The sequence below is a fragment of the Mirounga leonina genome, unplaced genomic scaffold (assembly GCF_011800145.1).
Source record: "Mirounga leonina isolate KUSES-001 unplaced genomic scaffold, KU_Mleo_1.0 Mir_127, whole genome shotgun sequence".
Lineage (NCBI taxonomy): Eukaryota > Metazoa > Chordata > Mammalia > Carnivora > Phocidae > Mirounga > Mirounga leonina.
The window spans coordinates 10444385-10450397 of NW_023270316.1; positions in this window are offsets into that span (position 1 = coordinate 10444385).

Genomic DNA, 6013 nt, shown 5'->3' on the forward strand with positions numbered 1-6013 from the left:
CACTGCTCTATGCCACTTGTCATCTGCTAGACTATTTTGTTTTTTAGCTATCATTTCCTCTTTTAGGCACCAGGACCCTGCATTTTCATCAATCTCTTACCATCTATCCCAAGATGAGAGGAACATCAAATCCCCTCTTGCTAATGTCCAGCAGGACAGCAAGATGCAGCCCACACAGAGGCTCTGGGAAGTTGAGCTCAAGGGCAGGGCCTTTACCCTAATTTCACATGGGAGATCACTGAAGCCTCATCAGAGCTTGAGAGGTTAGTTGCAAATGGGTGACAAAGGTCAGCAGCTTTTTGTTGTTGTTTCAATAATTCTCTCCCTCCCACCCCAGCTTGAGAAGCAGGAATTTGAATATTCCAAGATATCCATCAGCAAGCTACCTTTCTGTCACTTAGTTGCAGCTGGATGGATGATATGAAATCCATTTGGGAAATAGCATCGGGTTTCAGCTACAGCTGGACCCTATGTTAGAGACGGGGTGGGGGAATCAACCGATTTAGGGCCATAGTTTTGGTCTCAATAAGGAAGAACATAAAAAAAAAAAAAGACACAACACAACATAAATATCCCTTTCCCTTGAAAGAAAAACATAGAGAAACTTACAGAAACTCTGTTTTAATTGTCTGATTCAAATCTTCCCTGGGAGAGATATCACTGTTATCATTCAAACACAAGATGGCACCTTCTTGGATTTATATCAGGATATACATCCCCATGGGCAGTTGATTCGGTGGCTCTCCAGTGAAACTCACAAACAGAGTTTGCGTCCTTGCAAAGTACTTTCATGTCTTCAGAGGTCTCATTCAGGGAGAAAGCAGTAGAAAGCCCCCACTTTCCTGATTTTTTTTTTCTCTTCGATTCTCACAAATAGAGAGGTTCTTTACCCTGCAAACATTGTCTAAAGGCTCTGTCAGCATAACCACATTTTGAATGCAGGTAACGAAATTGTTTTGGTGTTTTTATTCCTGAGTAATAATCTTTCTTACTCAAGAGCTGTTGTCCCTTCCTTCTCCTAAGAGAGAGAGACAGCTGCAGTTTTATTAGGCATGGACCTCAAAAAATAGATTTGTATAAATATTCCAAGAGGCTAAGGGATGCTCACTCCAGGCATAGTATTTCGGAGACAACTAAAATAATTATTTGTGAAATGCTAGCAGAAGAACTCAGGGCTTCACATGAAGATACAATAAAGCAAAGAAACAGTTGAAAAAGCAATTGCAAAATTTAATACTATGGTAAACATCTGTCAGGTCACAATTCTACATGAAAATAGAACTCGAGCCACACCTAAAGTTGTATGTCCTGCTGAAAAGTAGGACAAATTTAAAAGTAAGCAAAAAGAAAGCAAAGGCACATTTGGGAAATATACAGGACTCTTGGGGGAGTTGTTTGTTTCTTTTTTTAATGAAATGGAAAATTCAACTGGGAAAAGAGTCACAGAACCAAAGAGAAGTGTGATCAAGGTTAAGAATTTTATGAAGGTAAAAGGAAATTCAAACACAAAATAAGACTGTAAAAGAACCAAATACTTGAATATTTCATTAGCAGGATAAAACTACAGGTCCTGGATTATAGATAAGACTTGCAGAACAGAGTTAATTTTTTATTTGCTTTTAGTTGGAGATCTGTTTGTGGTAGGCGGTAGAGTTTACGGTTGACGTGTATATGAGCCAAGTCCAAGACTGATGTCATCCCCAATTTTACACTCCGTGTTGCTATCTGCTCCAGCAAAGACAGCAGAAAAACTGAATTAAATTCAGTACATGCCATTCAACAGAGACACATCTCCTCGAATCTTTCAAGAAAAAATACCCTCCCTCCTATTTAATTCTGCCATCTCCTTTATAAGCTCCTTCTTTGGTCTTTCTGTTAATTAATGCCTGAATTCTGTCCAGTGGGCAGGTTTCCTAAGGTCACTGAAGAATCACTGGTTAGGAAAAGCTGCAGATAGCTTATTTTTTAATCATGTATAGCTCAGCTTAACTTAAAGTGGGGCTAAAACTCCACCTCCTCACCCTGGGACTTCCAGGCTCTCCCTCCATCACAGAGCACCACACAACCACATATCAACCCCCCTTCCTGAAGGACACCTCCTATAAACAGTCAATAAATAGTTCTCATTTTAAATTCTATGTCAGCTTCCTCTAGTCCCTTGATAAATCAAAGTCATGAAGATAGCCATCTTTAATACTTCTGAAACATGCATTTACATTTATTATCCTTAATAAAAAGTAACAAGTTATCAAATGTTTTGTTCTCCGATCTGATCCAATAGCCTGTAACTAGTTTTTAAATGCTCAGAGACAAACTATACCCCCACAAGTCACACTGTGGTGAGCAAATGAAATGCATGACCATAGTTTTACATAATATTCATATGCAAAAAGATGGATACATCTCGTAGAAGCATAATTTAATAGACTGTTCTAATAATATGCTGGGGGATTTAAATGCACAGTAGTCCCCCACTTACTCATGGTTTCATTTACCAAGGTTTCCACTGTCCATGGGAAACTGTGGCCCAGAAGTAGAACCTTTTGGTGAATCACCAGATCAGTAGTAACCTAACGCTACGTCATGCCACCTATGTCATTCATCTCATCACATGGGCATTTTATCCTCTTACAACATTACAAAAAGAAGGGTGAGTACAGTACAATAAGATATAAGAAAGGCCACATTCACACAACTTGTATTACAGCATATTGTTATAATTGTTTTATTTGATTATTAGTTATTGCGGGTAACCTCTTACTGTGCCTAATTTATAAATTAAACTTTATCATAGGTATATATAAGAAAAAGCATAGAATATATGGGGTTCGGTACTATCCATGGGTTCAGGCATCCACTGGGGACCTGGAAGGTATCCCCTGTGGATAAAGGGGAGGGGCTTATAAAATTTTATAAGACTAAGAATTATTCCATGTAGTACTGAACTACATAATAGCAATTCCAAATTCAATAAAAAAGAAAAGTAGATACACTCTCCTGAACTAATCAACAAAATAGAATTTAGGGTTTTTTTCTTTGTGCATTTTTATATAAGTTTTTTTTCCTTCACCTCCCATCATAGGATACAAAGAATGATAAATTCTGTGATTCTATGTGAAGCTTGGAAATAGAGAATTAATATTACATAAATGTAGAAGATATCATATAATGTAAAAGAACATAATGCACGGAAGGAATGAGGCTATATATGGGTAAGAATTCTGAATACCTGTGTAAATGTCATGTTCACAGGGATACCAGGTGTGATGAATTTAGAAATCAGGTTATTTTTCAAAAGGAGGTTCTATGCTCATTTCCCAGCCACATAGGGAGTAATTTTGAAGGTATGTTATTACATGCCCCAATATGGCCTTCACTCATGGCCAACCACCCAGTCTTTGCTCTTTGTTGGCTTTTATTTTAGTGTAGTTTGTTTTCGTTGTGATATAGTTTTCTGAGTATCATCCTGCAAATTCTCAACTCTCATCATAATTGTTATCAATCCACTGTTATTAGTCAAGCAAATTATGCTAAGTAATCAATTGGATATCCACATGGAAGAAAACATTAATTTTGACCCCTACCTCATACCATGAGCAAAAATCAATTCCTATTACATTCATTGCAGATCCAAATTTGAAAAGTAAAATTTTAAAGTTGTAGAAGATATCATAAGAAAATATATTTATGATGTTGGAGTAGCCAGAAGTTCTTAACAAGTGCTTAAACCACTAACTCTAAAGGAAAATAGTGATAAATTTTACTTTTTTAAAATTAGGAACTTCTGTATGTAAAAAAATCAACATTAAGTATATGAAAAGACAAAATACAAGTGGAAGAAGATATCTGTAATACATTGGCAGAAGACTTAAACCCTGCCTATTTAAAATATTCTTACAAAGATAGATAAATAATAGAACATTGCACTTAAGACTTACATAGGCACTTCACAAAAGAAAGCATCTAAATTGGCAATAAACAGGGAAAGGTCCTCAACCTCATTAATCATCAGGAAAATGAAAATTAAGGGGCGCCTGGGTGGCTCAGCCTTTGGGCGTCTGCCTTCGGCCCGGGTCATGGTCCCAGGGTCCTGGGATCGAGCCCTGCATCGGGCTGCCCGCTCTGCGGGGGGCCTGCTTCTCCCTCTCTTGCTCCCCCTGCTTGTGTTCCCTCTCTGGCTGTCTCTCTCTCTGTCAAATAAATTAAAAAAAAAAAAACTATAATGAGGTTACCACTACACACTTGTTAGAATGAGTAAAATTTTATAAGACTAAGAATAACAAATGTTAGCAGGACTAAAGAGCAATTAGAACTATCATTTCATGCTGGAGGGAGTCTATAATACAAGAGCTTTCGTAAGCTCTTCGGTAGTACCTGCTGAAGCTTCAAGTGTACATATGCTCAACAGAAATGTATCCAAGGGCAACAAAAGACATTTTCATCCATATTAGAATGAATTTTTAAATTGTGGTGTAGTCATTCAATAGACTATATTGTATATACAGTATACAGTAGTATACAGTAATGAAAGCATGCTGCATTTAACTATATCGATGATCTCAAGAACAAAAGTAGACATACACACAAAAAGTCGATACTATAGGATTCCATTTATATCAGGTGCAAAAACAAGCAAAATCATCTTTGGTGTTAGAAGTCAGAATAGCGGTTACCTTTGGGAAAATAATAACTAAAAGGGAGCATGAAGAGACCTTCTGGTTGCTAATGTTCTACCTCTTTATATAAATTGTGGACACACAGATGTGTTATGAAAATACATCAAACTGTGTGCTTATAGCATGGAGACTTTTCCATATGTATACTGTACTTCAATTAAAACATTTATTTTTTTAAAAATGCATGGCATTGTGTTCCCTCTCTCGCTGTGTCTCTCTCTGTCAAATAAATAAATAAAATCTTTTTAAAAAATGCATGGCAACTATGTTTCCATATTTAAAGCAACGTAGATTCCTGCAACTGCAGACTAATGATATTCATATTGATTTCGGGGGAAATAGTAAGTAGAAGTAGAAATCACCTCTATATCATAGGATGCTGTTAACTAAAGCTATTTTCTGATAGGTCTTGTATATGTTCCTCCAGACAGTTCCATTTTAAGCTGTATTATGAAGCTGAAAACGAGTCGGTCTTGTGAAAAATAATTAAATTAGTTTAATTTATACAACATGATGCAATTAACTCTAAACTTCTATACTATCTTAACTCCCCAGAAGTGAACAGTAGGAGTAACACCGACCTGAAGTGTGTACAGAACAGAGTAAGTGAAGTACAGGCTGCTTTATCCTGTCAGTTCTGCTTCAGTGCAAACTAAAGTCAGTTATTTTGAATATCTGCTATATTTCCTCTAATTTCTTCTGTTAGTTGCAGGATAAATGTTGATTGTCTTAGATTGGTGGTTGGGGGCCCCATAACTCACCCCTCTCTTCCTTACCAAGAAAAAGACAGATAACTAATGGAAAATTGGACAAAAGACTGAAATAGGCACTTCACAGAAACAGGGAGGATCACAACTGGAGTATCCAGGCTCCCCTAAGGAAGAGCATGAGGAAAAGTGGTCCATTCAGCAGGAGTGGGCCCCAGCAAGAGGTTCGGCCAGAACTAGCAAAAGAAAATGCATGTGGGAATACAGTCTATGGACTTGAGATGCAAGAGAGCTTTCTTTTCTTTTCCATTTCTGATTTCTTACGCCACCCTCGAGTGATCACTGGGCATGGTAAGAAAGCTGCTGGTGACCAGAGAACCAGGAGCTGGACCGGTCAGGCGTTGGGAGCTGGCAGAACGCAAGCCAGGCCTGAGAACCCTCCAAAGAGCACAGGGAGAGAGGATGACTTCCCAATCATTTGGGACAGAAGTTTACACTTGACTGCTACATAGTAAATGGAAGGGGTCGGGAACACTGATTTACGTATACAGAGAATCTTATCCATAGTAGGTACCCAAAATTAGGTAGCTAATATTCTTTTCATCTACTTCTTGCCTCAAGAATATCATG